Below are 12,931 nucleotides of genomic sequence, written 5' to 3' on the forward strand. Positions count from 1 at the left end.
AATACAATACAAGAATTACAGGGCTGTCTTAAATTATCGTGTATCACTGCTAACGTTGGCTAAAGTATTTACAAAACATTTACGACAACAACGTTTTATGACCAAAACTGCTGACGTAGATCAGTTTGTTTCAAGCTGCTATAGCGTGCTTCACTAATTCTATCATTCTTTGAGGCTGATGATAGCGTCAACTTCTGTTTTGTTTAACGGATAAAAGTTTTTATGGATTTCGAATGTGACTACAGAATAAACGACGATTTTTTTACACTTAATCACAGCAAACTAAAACAGGACTGACCCTGGATAGACATTTTATTTATCAGCTTGTGTCCAATGGAACCCACAATTCTGCTTATTCGTCATCGTCATTTCACGGCATAAAGGAAATTATTAGATCATTAAAGTTTTTTTAAAAGTTTGCCATAAAGGATGAAAACAACAGAGATCACAGTTGACTTGCGCACAACTTGGAGTATTGTAAGATGGACCGGCAGTTTTCTATTTTCACCTAGATTCACTGACGCCTCATATAGGGAGTACTTTGAGTGTGAGACAAGTAAAGAAAAAAAAGCTAGAAACGACTACCAGTTACGTACTTCATGACGTACTTTGGGCGCCTCTTTATCAAATGGAATGTCATTACGAATAGCAGAGTTCTAAGGTGGTAAATCCTCTCCCAGAAAATGAGTCGATACAAACTATCGGTATATTTTATTCGTGATTGCCTAAATTTTTCCCCACCAATCCGAAGCAAATATGAAAACTTCTCACAGAGCAATATCTAGGTCATTACATCGACTAATTCACACAGCGTAAACAGAGAATGGCGCCCCATGAGGTCATCTTCTAAATTAACTAAGGTTATTTTATTACTGTTGGTCGCGTTCTCATGATTAAAGATGATGTGCAGTTTGTCAAAAAGAAAGAGGTAACCAGACAATACAGCCACGCAGTTTTATTAATTTTACATTGAGGTTTCAAACTGCAAACTTAAAATTTTCGTTTCCGGCTTAAAATTATAAGCAATCCATTTTCTATTTCTAAATGCTCTTGTGGCTTAACTCAATCAGCAATCCTTGGTTTACATCTTTTACTGATTAACATCCTGGAGTTCGTCTCTTTCCATTTTGCAAACATCGTTCATGGTAGCGCACATGTTCCTAATAGTCCTCCGGACATTACTTAATTTCTGCAATTGAGTAAAAACGTAACAATTCATTCTTTAAGGTTAGCTGAAGAAAAATATACTCGTGGGCATGTATACATGACTTTTGTTCCTAGCGATACTGATTCTTGCTTAAAATGCTAGACCACCTCTTTTCCTTCCGATTCGTCATGTTAATCAATAAATTACCGCAAAACATCGCCACAAGAAAGTGATCATGATTATCTAAAACGAAACCGACTATCTTCACTTTCCCTTTATCATTCTCTATCTTTCCTTCTTTCTTCCTTTCTTTCTTTCTTTATTTTTCATTATTTTTTCCGTTCTTCCTTTCTTTCTTTGCTACAATGTATCTGTCTTTCAAACTGCTGCCTTGAAATTTCCCTTCAATTGCAAAATTTTTATATTCCGAATTATGGTTAAGCCAAGTCGCACTTAAGTGATCAGATTTCGAGAAGTATGAAATCAAACATCAGTCCTTCAAGAAAGAGCTGAAAGAGAGGGCAAATTTTACGTTCAGATAGGATTTCTGAAGCCGAAACAATTTCAATGAAAGTAATGTTCACATTATCACGTTTTTCTTATTCGTGGGATTTAATTGCAAAAGGAGCGAGTCCGGTCCTTTTTTGTCCAGCTACAACTTTTTTCTATCTTCAGTGCGAATGCCAAGTGTTCCATGTAATAACTCAAATATAATTTATCTCGTGCCTTTTCACGCCATCGATGACCCGGACCATCTAATATCCACAAACGTATAAAGGATTTCAATGAACGTTATCATTTACTGCATTTTTGTAGGGCGTCATTTAAAAAATAACGCAATTTTAAAACACATTTTAAAAAATCTCATTTAAAAAAAAAAAAAAGAATGAAATTTACCAAGACGGATGATCTCTTCCCATTAAAGTCAGGGTTGTGACTTGCAACTGCCTCCGTTTCGGACTTTAAACTGGCTGCTAGCAGAACACAAAATGTTACAATAATAATCTTGCTGTCCATTTCTGAAAAGTAAGTGAAAGATAAACGGCTTTAACCTAAATGAACGTCTGCTCACGAGCTCAAATTTATAGTGGACCCTTGCACATATTTAGTTATCTAATACTTAAATATATGCCCTCAAATGGGTTCCTCTGACGCCAATATTTAATATACCACAGAATGTATCAAATGTCCTAACAGCCGCCCTACGAGACAAGGTCAAATTTAAGTTAAAGAGCAAAAGCATTAGATACCAGAGAATTCTAAATACGTTAACAAGCATTCTTTTTGATAAATCAGTGATAAAAATACTGATAATCATTATTGCGATGTTTTTGTTGAGCAACGTTTAATTTTCGATGATAAAATAACATACAGAAATATAAAGTAAAAAACAGGCTCCATTATAATTTTAAAAAAACGAGCAGGTTGATAAAAGGTAACATTAATTGCCTGTAGTACAAGATAGTACTGATTGGGACAACAGCAAATAGTGTTTGAACATCTGTTTAGTACTTAAGAAGTAAATGCGTCTCTAATTGATGTACCGCCCATTTACACGTTCAAAAAACGTTAAAAAGATCAATTTTCTTTAGTCCACTTCTAAATGGCGACAGTTTGACGGAAAATGAGAGTAACATAAATCGTGCCTTCCAAGGAAATTAGGTCATAGCGTTCGAAAAACCACTTATTTTTGTAATGCATTGTAGTTTAATTTTTTTTATATCATGATTGATTTTACTAACAATGTAAAAAATATGTGCTAGCCTTTTGGTCGTTAATGTAAGAAAGAGACAATAGCTTGAGCTAGGGGTTTGGCGTTAGCTTTAAGAAAGAAGTCATTATTCCAGAAACTGAACGTCCGAAAGCGAAACCTTTTTTTTTTCTTTGTGAAGTGTTTCTTCGCCATTTTTATCTATTCAAAGTAAATTATTATTGAATCTTAACCGTCAAATCATTGGTTAACCAAAATTGAAAAACTTTCGAGGTTTTGAGAGATTGAAAGCATTAATCGCTGCGATCGTAAGTGTTCATTCTTTAGTAAAAAGGTATTTTTAAGTGTAACGATTTCGACAACCAAGGTACAGAAAAGATTAAAGAAACTTGGCGTTTTTCTCGCTAAATTTGCCAGAGTAAGATTATACGAAAGATAAGAGGGCGGAAACAGGCTCAGCTTTTAAAGATGATGAAAAATGAATTTGAAAGCGATCTTCGCAGTAATGAACGCTTCTTAAGCAGTAGTGAAAATAAGGCCTGAAAAAAAAAAATAATAATCCGTAGTTCACATATGTGTATCCATACATTTAGTTATTTAATTCTAAAAAAAGCAAAGAAACAAAAAAATTTCGTTCCTCCAGCTTTATTATTGCATGACGTTGAAGAGGTATAGAGTTTAACCGTGGTTAAGAGAAAGACTGCAATTTGCATGAAAGGCAGCGGGATGGGGACGCTGGGGGGTGGAGGGGTATACCCGTTGGCTTAATAGTAGAGTATGATACGGGTTTGGACTAAAGGGCGGGCATCATCGAACAAAATCTGCCTAAAGAGTGGGCATACAACATGTAGAAAAATTGTCCATCAGAAGATTGATCTGTATGAAAACGTTCAAAGACCACGGTGACTGTGTAGTCCATCTAATCAATGTCTGCCAAATGCTTAGGTAAAAACATGTTAAGACTGCGGTGGCTGTGTAGTCCGTCTAATCAATGTCTGCTAAATGATTGTGTAAACCGTTGTTAAGCATTTCAGTATAAGCGTGAGGACTGACTACATCGCAAAGCCTCCATAGAACAGGTGTGAAAAACAGCACATACTAGAAGGTATCAATCATTCAGTGTAGTTCTACTAAAGGAGTCATATCTCTAAAAGCTAACTGAACTAAACGCTAAGCTTACTTGGGTAACTTTAAGGAAATTGGAGTCCCATTGCTCAGAGTAAAACTCGTACAGTCATCCGACTGCATCTCAAAATACAACAGACCATACTGCTTTTTGCGATTAAACAGTCCACTTGTACACTTAGTATAACTTACTTTCACGAAAAGCGAAGACTCAGTTTCGTTAAAATTTATTCATTCGGAAGAGCATTTCAGTCCCCAAAAAAAGATTCGCTACTTCTTCCATCTTTTTCCGATTAGTGTAGATGGGTAAGCCTGACTCGGAATACGGTTGAATTCACCCGCTACAGTTTCACTTGGTCGCATGTCTGGTTCATGACAAATGATTGGCCAGTTTTCTTAGCTTTAAGACTCGAGTAGTCCTTACTGAACTGGCTATCTTCGTTTTCGTTAGTATTACGTTGTCGTGTACTGGTTCTTGTCGTTGTTGCTATCTGTGTAGGATCATTACCTGAAAGTAGTTCCCTCTGTAGACCAGGCATTGACAAGAGTCGCTGTCAAAAGAGCGATACGTGAATGGGTCCAGGTCATTAATGTGACTGTCGATATCACCAACAACATTTCCCTGTTCTCCACACTCGTTTGTGTTCGGGCGGTCTTTTCTGCAGGCTTCTGCCATAAGCAGCACCCGATCCTGTCAACCGATTCTTGTCTTTTGTTTGGATCACCCCAAAAAAGGGCAAGAACGTTGCTCATGGATGTCGTAGAGTAAAGAGCAGTCCTCTAACTACCTACGCGGATATCTAAATTTTTCGGGCGTACCCCTGGCAAGCAGTGTAGTCAATGAAGTCGTCGGAGTCCAAAAAAGGGCAAGAACGTTGCTCATGGATGTCGTAGAGTAAAGAGCAGTCCTCTAACTACCTACGCGGATATCTAAATTTTTCGGGCGTACCCCTGGCAAGCAGTGTAGTCAATGAAGTCGTCGGAGTCGTGTCTGCGTTTTGTTATGTATTTTCCGAAGTACTGTGGGTGTTTAAGTTCAGTGAAGTCTTCCTTTCAATTGATCAGGGGAAAAAATACGGCTTAAATATTTGTTTGCGACCTACAGATTTAATTTTATGAATAGTGCGTGTCCTTCATAATTTGAGGGGTCTTTTTTTCCTTTTGATAGCGGTCTTACTATTAAAAAAGGATAATCTGAATCAAATCAAGTAAAATAATCAGAAAATACATGTAAGCAATCTTTATTGTTTTACAAGAAGGTTTCAACTGTGACCTTTGAAAAGATGTTGTCAGCTTAACTCAATCAGCAATCCATTTTGAAGTTTTTAATGTTGTAGTCTTCTGATCTCAATTATCAATCCAATTTACATCTTTTGCTGATTTAAATCCTGTAGATGTTTTCCTTGCGTGTCTCCTCCGGCAAAACTGCAAGTAAGTAAAACAGCTGATCGGTTGGAGGTAGCTGACGAAACATTTACTTGTAGGCATACATGGATGACTTTTAAAAGGACCAAGATTTACCTCCTCTCTACTGTACAAAAGTTCAGTCGGCAAAGATAGGGGAAATGGAAAACACCTTGCAACTTGCGAACTGCCAGGAAATCACCAAGAAACTTTCAAATGTGTGGCGTGAAATACTTAACTTAATCTTTCTCACCTGATTTCTAATGTTACTCAAGTAAACCACCACCAAGCAAGCCATAAGAAAACAAAAACCTATTTAGTTATGATTGTCGTCAACTTTTAACCTTGCCAATTATCTCTGAGTTTTCCTTCTCTCTGTCTTCTGTCTCTCTTTCTGTCTTTTATACTTTCTCTGCTTCGTTGCTTATTTTATTATTTGATTTCTTTTTATATTGCATCTTTTTTTCTTTGCTTATTTTGTTATTTGATTTCTCTTAACTAACTAACTTTTCCCTTCTATTGCAATTCTGTGTACTGTGGCTGAACCAGGTGGCATTTGCGTGATGAGATTTCGAGAAAAATGAAATCTAGCATCAATCGTTCAGCGAAGATAGAAAATTTTATTCTCAAACAAGATCTCTGAAGCTGACATATTAACTGGCTCCGTTAATAGCAGTAACATTGTGAATAACGGATGATCGTGAGGCATCATGGTTACAAAGCAAACATGTCACACAAAAAAAATTAAAGAAATTTACCGAGCGAAGTTCTCTTTTCCCATTGAAGTTACAGTCTTGACTAAAAACTGCCTCTGTTTCGTACATTAAACGGGCCGCCAGCAGGACGCAAAATACTAAGGTGATAGTCTTGCTGTTCATGTCTGAAAAGTAAGTGAAACCTTCATTACATGTCCGTTCACTAGCCCATATTTATAGTGGAGCCTTGCTCATAATTTGTCATGTAATACTGAAAGAAATGCGCTGAATAGAGTTGTTTTGACGCCAACATCGTTTCCGTGGCGTGTTTAAACGGTTTTATCTCAGGATTAGTAAATTGCCCCAACAGTCGCCCCAGGAGATAAGATCAAACTGTAGTTTAAGAGTTAAGGTTGGAATGCTAGAGAGGTCAGAAATAAGTTGACATGCATTATTTTTAATCCATTAGTAATAAAAATAGAGATAATTATTTTTAGGTTGCTTTTGTTGGGTAACATTTTATTTGATGATTAAAAAAAATACAAGAAACAAAACGAAAAAAGAAAGGTTTCCATTTTTTATTCAAAAACACGAGCAGGTTGATGACAGGTAGTATTAATTGTCCATAATATAAGATAGTGTTGAGTGGGACGACAGCTAAAGAGCGTTTGGACATATGTTCATTACTTAAGTAAATGTTTCTCCAATTAATCTACTATCAACCTACACGACAAAATAACATTTGAGAGACTAATCTCCTTTGGCCCACCTCAAAATGGCGGTAGTCAGATGGAAAAAAAACCCCACAATTACCGGACTACTTCCTTCCACGGAAATTAGCTCATAGCTTTCCTAAAAGCACTTTTTTGTATTAGTAGGGTTTTTTTTATATATCAGTGTTGATTCTACTGGTATTTAACTGGCTTTCAATGATTTGTACAGTTGCACGTTCACGAAACGCGTTACTTTACGTTCATGACTTAACATAGACACGATGAAGAGGTTGTCGAGCTACAAAAAACGCAGATTTAGCTCTGTTAATTTTTTTTTGGGGAAATAAAGGCGGTTAGCAAATTTAAGGAGTACTTCCCTAGCTTTTAAAAATGTAATGATCATATTAATCGTCCCATAAATGATATCGAACATTTTGTTCATTTGCGACACGATTCTTAGCGAAAATAATTCCTTGATCTTACCCTTCAAATCATTAGTTACCCGAAATTAAAAAAAAAAGAAAGAAAAAACAAATTGACAAGATGTTGTAAGGTTAAAAGGCATACATATCTGCGATCTTGAATGGGCTTCAGGAATATTCCGCTTTAAAGGAACCCTTCCTCGTAAATTTGTATCTTAAATGGTAAAGATTTCGGTAGCCAAGGTACAGAAAAGATCGAGGGAGCCTAGAGTTTTTTTTTTATTAAACTATGAGCATTACTGCAAAAGGGTTTCTTTACGGTTGAATTTCAAAAGGTTATTCACCAGAGGTCGATCAACTAGAGTCTTTCGTTTAAAAGCATTCAAGGGCCAGTATGTCTGTATGGCTGTGCAGCCTAGTCTAGCCAATGTCTGCCAAACGACCGAGTAACAATTAAACTTTTTGTCAGAATAGGGATTGATTAGACTACAAAGCCTTTCCATAGTATGAAAATTAAAAGTATTATATACTAGAAGGCGTCAGTCTGTCAGTCAGTCTAATTCTTCGTGAGGGAGTTACTTCTATGATCAACTAAACACTAAGATCATTATACAGTCTACCTGATACTACATAAATATACACTCTTATCACACGGAGCAAACGCTCACAGAAACACATAGGAAGACTCACATAGTCACCCAACTGGATTTAACGATACAAGAGACAATATTACCCGTTTTAATTAAGCAGCGCACTTGCAAACTGGATTTAACTTGCATATACGAAAGCAGTTTTTCCGTCATAGAATACTAGGGGTTGTCATGTCAGAATAAAGAAAAGTTCCCTTTTCAATATGTTTGCAATGAGACACAAACCCGGCTTCTATAAAAAGGTGAAAAAATACCCCTTGGAAAAGCGTTTCAGAACCAAAAATTTTGCTTGCTTTCTCATTTTTTTCTTTTTTGGATTGGTGAGGATGGTAGGCCAAATTTAACGTGAGGTTGAAGTTGCTCGTTCACATTCATTTTTATCCGGTATAGTCTCGATGGGGCCTGTGTCTGGTTCATGGCGATGATTGGTCAATTTTTATCGTGGTATCATTGACTGTATCACTCGAGTATGTCCAAATTGGTCAGCTTCATGGTCAATCGCTTCCATCTGAGCACCTGATCTTATCACCCGCTTCTTGGCTTTTAATTGGTTAATTCAAATAAATGGCAAGAACTTTTATCATCAGTGTCATTGCGCTCAGACTGGTTTTTGAGCCACGCGAAAATTTTAAGGTTTTAGAAATGCCCTGTGCGTGGATTGTAGTCAACGTAGTCGTTAGAGTTGAGACTGGGTTCTTTTTGTTGTTTCCGTGGTATTGTGATCGTTGACTTAATAAAGTCGGTCTTTTACTTGCTCTTGGACAAATAACGGCTGAATATGTTAAATTTGTATTTGTTAATTGACGACTGCATCAATAATTATGAATATCGTGACAATGTCCTTTATAATTGAGGGGTCTCTTATATTGGTTGATCGCGGTCTTATAAATAAAACATAGGATGACCAGTTTTTTAAAGATCAATAGAAACACTAAGAAAAAACGTGTGCATTTTTTATGGCAGATAAACAGATAAACATCATCGACCTAATTACTTATGACGAGTATCGAGACAGTCCCCTTTATGAAAGGGTCGTTTTTTCCTCGATTAGTGCCTTATGATAGAAAAAGGATATTCAATTTTCTGAGATAAAAAAAAATCGTCAGAAAATTCTTGTACGCAATTTTATTGATTTTACAAGAGAGTTTCAACACCTCTGAAATGTTCTAGTCAGCTTAGTTCACTCTTCTATCCATTTAACACCTTGAATAGTTGTAATCGGTTTAACTCAACCAGCAATCCATTTACTTCTTTAACTGATCAAAATCCTGCAGTTCGTCTCTTTCCGTTTTGCAAACATCGTTCATGGAAGCGCACAGGTTCCTGATATTCCTCCGGACATTGCCTAATTTCTGCAAGTGAGTAAAAACAGTTCATTCTTTAGGGTTGACTGAAGAAAAATATACTCGTCTGTATTCATCGATGACTTTTTAAAAGTATTATGACGTCATTTGCGGCACCCTTATCACTATGTCATGAAAAGTAACGTTTAACTAAGTTAAGAGTAACTGAAGATACCTCATGACTTACGAGCTGCAAACTAAACCTAATTTTTTTTGTATTTTCATCTCTGATATATGGTAGATTTTATATTTCGAGAACTATGAAATGTGACATCGATTCTTTAAGAATAAACAAGTTAAGATAGCAAATATAACAATTGATGGGAACTCTAAAGCTGGCACGGCTTGAAGAGAAGAAATGTTCCCTTTCTTCTTTTTGGATTAACATCACAGCAGCGTAAGCTTTGGCCTCGTTCTATCTGACCTCAGTTTTTATCATCCCGATTTTAGAGAAAAAGGCCATTCATCAATTCCAATTTGATTAAGTTCGAGACCCATAAACGTCACCAATAACCCCGCTAAAGCTGGTTGTTTCATGAAAAAGTTCAGTGATATTTCTAACTGACTGCACTGCTGTAGGCCATAAACTGGAAAATTAGGGGATTTAAAGAATTATGAAAAAAATACAATATAACAAACTGACCAATGATCTCTTTCCATTATTGTCCGGGTTCTGGCTGTAAACGGCCTCTGTTTCGGACATAAAACTAGCTGCCAACAGGACGCAAAATACCAACACGACGGCCTTACTGTCCATTTCTGAGAAGTTAGTGAAACCCAAATGGCCTTCAATTTCTGAATGATGTCCATTCACGAGCTCTAATTTATAGAGGACTCTTGCCCATAATTATTGTGTAATACTCTTAGAAATATTCTCGTTAGAGAGGTTCTGACGCCAAAATCGTTTCCTCGACGCGCTTTTTGTTTTATTTCAGACTGTATAAATAATCCAAAAAGGCGTCCTACGAGAGATGTCAAACTTTAGTCTGAGAGTAAAGCTTTGAATTTTGAAAAAAGTCAAAAATAAAGACACAGGCAGTTTTGGTAGTCAATCAGTTATAAAAATAGGGATGATGTCTTCTTTACCATATTGTGATGGTGAAAAATCGTTTATTTTTCGATGCAATGAGTGGACTGCACATATCAAATTATGCCAAAAGGAAAAATAAACACTAGCAAAAAATATTTCTCTGAAACAGTTGCACGTTGATAATAGGGACAACAGGAAATGGTGCTTTTAACATGCGTGTTTCCATAATTGCCCATCAACACCTTCGAAATAACGTTCAAAAGAGCAATTTCTTTAAAGCCCACTTCAACATGGCGGCAGTTTGACGAAAACTCAGAAAACATGCAGCTGATCTAAATGACTCCTAACTTCCTGGGAAATTAGCCCGCTCCTTCCCCCAAAGCACTTACTTTTGCACTAGTTGCGTTTTTTGTCAAATCATGTTGCCTTTTCGTCTATCATATGACAGAGGTGGTGTACAGATGGCTTCAGTTAAGTAATATTTTGCAAAAACAGGCTCTAGCTCTAGGTCATAAAAATCACACAAGAAACTATTGTTTATGCGAAAGAGGAAAAATTTTGTCCTTTTCAATGGTCAAATAATTCATTGTCCCCCCCTTCCCCCCAAAAAAAAGTAATAATGATGATAATTAAATACAGCGCAGATGGCTGCGTCCTGAGTGGGCGTCAGGACTGTTCTGTCGCAGAAGAATTCTTCTCTCAGATTCTTCTCTCAGGAAAAAAAGGTACTTTTTAAGGAAACCAAGAATTGTTCTAGGAAAATCTAATAAAGTTAGTTTACTCGATAGAACAAGGTGTGAAAACCGTCACCGCTTTTGCTTTGTATCAAACTCCTATACTTCCTCAGGAAAAACGTATGTTAACGGAAACCTGGAAATTTTCTTAGCAAAATCTTTTAAAGTTAGGTTTCTCCATGGAAAAGAGTGTAGAAACAGGTAGAGCTTTCATCTTTAATAAAAATACTTTTGTCCTCCACCTTCTCTTTGGAAGGGATGGTTTTTCTCATTGTGGTTTAATGGCATGATTGCAATTGGATCGAAATGGTTGGGGACCTATTGGGGACGTATTAAGAATATATTTATTGATCAACACAGAAATTTCACATAAAAGTGTTTAGTATGAGCTCGTTGTCCTCCTCGGACAAGTTCTGAGTAACGACAAATGCCCAGTCGTCTCCAAAGACATCGAGAAGGTACGGAGATAATTTTAATTGCAGATTTTCACGAACTGTCGATAACTAGAGTGTTGAATTCACCTCTGATCTGTGGAATCGATGCCAGCCAAACTCTCAGCCTGATATTAGCACTGTTACCTGGGAAAGTTTCTGTAACGTTGCATGGGACGGAGTCGTGAAGATGGCGTCCTGAAGACACCAATGCTAAAGTTTTATTGATACCGGTTTTATTTGCTGATGCATTACTAAACCTTTTTTGACACCTGTACTATGACAAAAATCACTTAAAGTATGTCCATAGAACACAAACACTAACTGATTTCTATGAAGAGCTCGACGTCTTCATTATCGCAAAGAACTCCCATTAGTGCATTTTCATAAGTAGGTCTTTCATCCAATTAAATAGCGTGGATTACACTTGACTCCAAGCCCGACATGATAATGGAGGCAACAATTTAAATTTAATTTTAAGGTTTCAATTTATAGCGTATCCATTTAAACAATTCTAGTCTGCTATCGCGCATTCAAACATCATGCTCTTGAATGTTCTGGCTTCGATGATGTCTGACGGACGCATAAAACGTAATCGTCTCAGTAAGTTGGACTTTGAACTTTACGCTTTCTTACTTTCTGGAGTGATTCCTTTCTACAGGAAGTGAGACGTAGAACTTGTGTAGAACGTAATATAAGAAAAGTTTTCTTGCTTAATCACTTCATTAAGTGTAAGGGGAAGCTACAATGCTATGGGAGAGAAACAAATTCGCTTGGCATTATTACAATTTGGTAGCGGAACGTACGTAATCCTCTCCTACTGGCCTTGATGAATTTCTCCATTATGAATACGGAATTAGAACAATACTCGCGTTCTGCAATTTTAATTGGTTAGTTTAATAGCGCTGATCCCGGTAATGAATATTAAGGTTGCATCATTATCAAGCCACAGGTCGATTAACAATAGAGTAGAGTAAAATCTGCGATTCAAATGAAATTTATTTTATTCCAAATTATGTAGATATTCTACCGCTCAGGACCTGGAATGAAACACATGCCTGGTTGTCAATCGCCCATTGTTGAACGAATATGGAGTTCTTGGCGGCCGTTTGCTAAAATTGACTCGAATATGGGAGTGAAAAACTAAATGAATTTTTCTGATGAAACATTGACACGTGTAGAATGTTGATCTACGATGAACAGCTTCATGGGGGTTTTCGTTTTATGATTGTGATATGACTGCTCCGAATTTCGAGCGTACGAAGCCATCTGTCTGAGAGTTAGGGTTCTCGGCCGTTAAGAAAGGGAAAACTGAGTCTAAAAGAAAACTATAACAATTGCGACTGAGAGAGTTTGATAAATCATGAAAGTCATGTTATCTTTTTCGACTGACGGATGATGGCTAAGGACCAAATTACAACAACAGGTTAAATTATGTGGAGTGTTCCACTTGTCATTCATTTTTTTATAGCACAATATTCGAAAAAGGTTTTCCATCAAACCCTCAGAGAACACCTAGCCACTTG

The 12,931-nt window shown here is 36.8% G+C and overlaps 2 long non-coding RNA genes across 2 annotated transcripts; both read right to left on the reverse strand.

The window, feature by feature from the left end:
- Window positions 1-940: 940 nt before the first annotated feature.
- Window positions 941-2,242, reverse strand: LOC131769520 (uncharacterized). Its single transcript, XR_009339047.2, has 2 exons — window positions 2,045-2,242; window positions 941-1,189 (listed from the first exon to the last, which is right to left on the reverse strand). It is a non-coding gene; the product is annotated as an uncharacterized lncRNA (long non-coding RNA).
- Window positions 2,243-8,977: 6,735 nt separating this feature from the next.
- Window positions 8,978-10,002, reverse strand: LOC131769524 (uncharacterized). The gene is made up of 2 exons (XR_009339052.2): window positions 9,854-10,002; window positions 8,978-9,219 (listed from the first exon to the last, which is right to left on the reverse strand). It is a non-coding gene; the product is annotated as an uncharacterized lncRNA (long non-coding RNA).
- Window positions 10,003-12,931: the final 2,929 nt, after the last annotated feature.

The sequence above is a fragment of the Pocillopora verrucosa genome, chromosome 9 (genome assembly GCF_036669915.1).
Source record: "Pocillopora verrucosa isolate sample1 chromosome 9, ASM3666991v2, whole genome shotgun sequence".
Classification (NCBI taxonomy): Eukaryota; Metazoa; Cnidaria; class Anthozoa; order Scleractinia; family Pocilloporidae; genus Pocillopora; species Pocillopora verrucosa.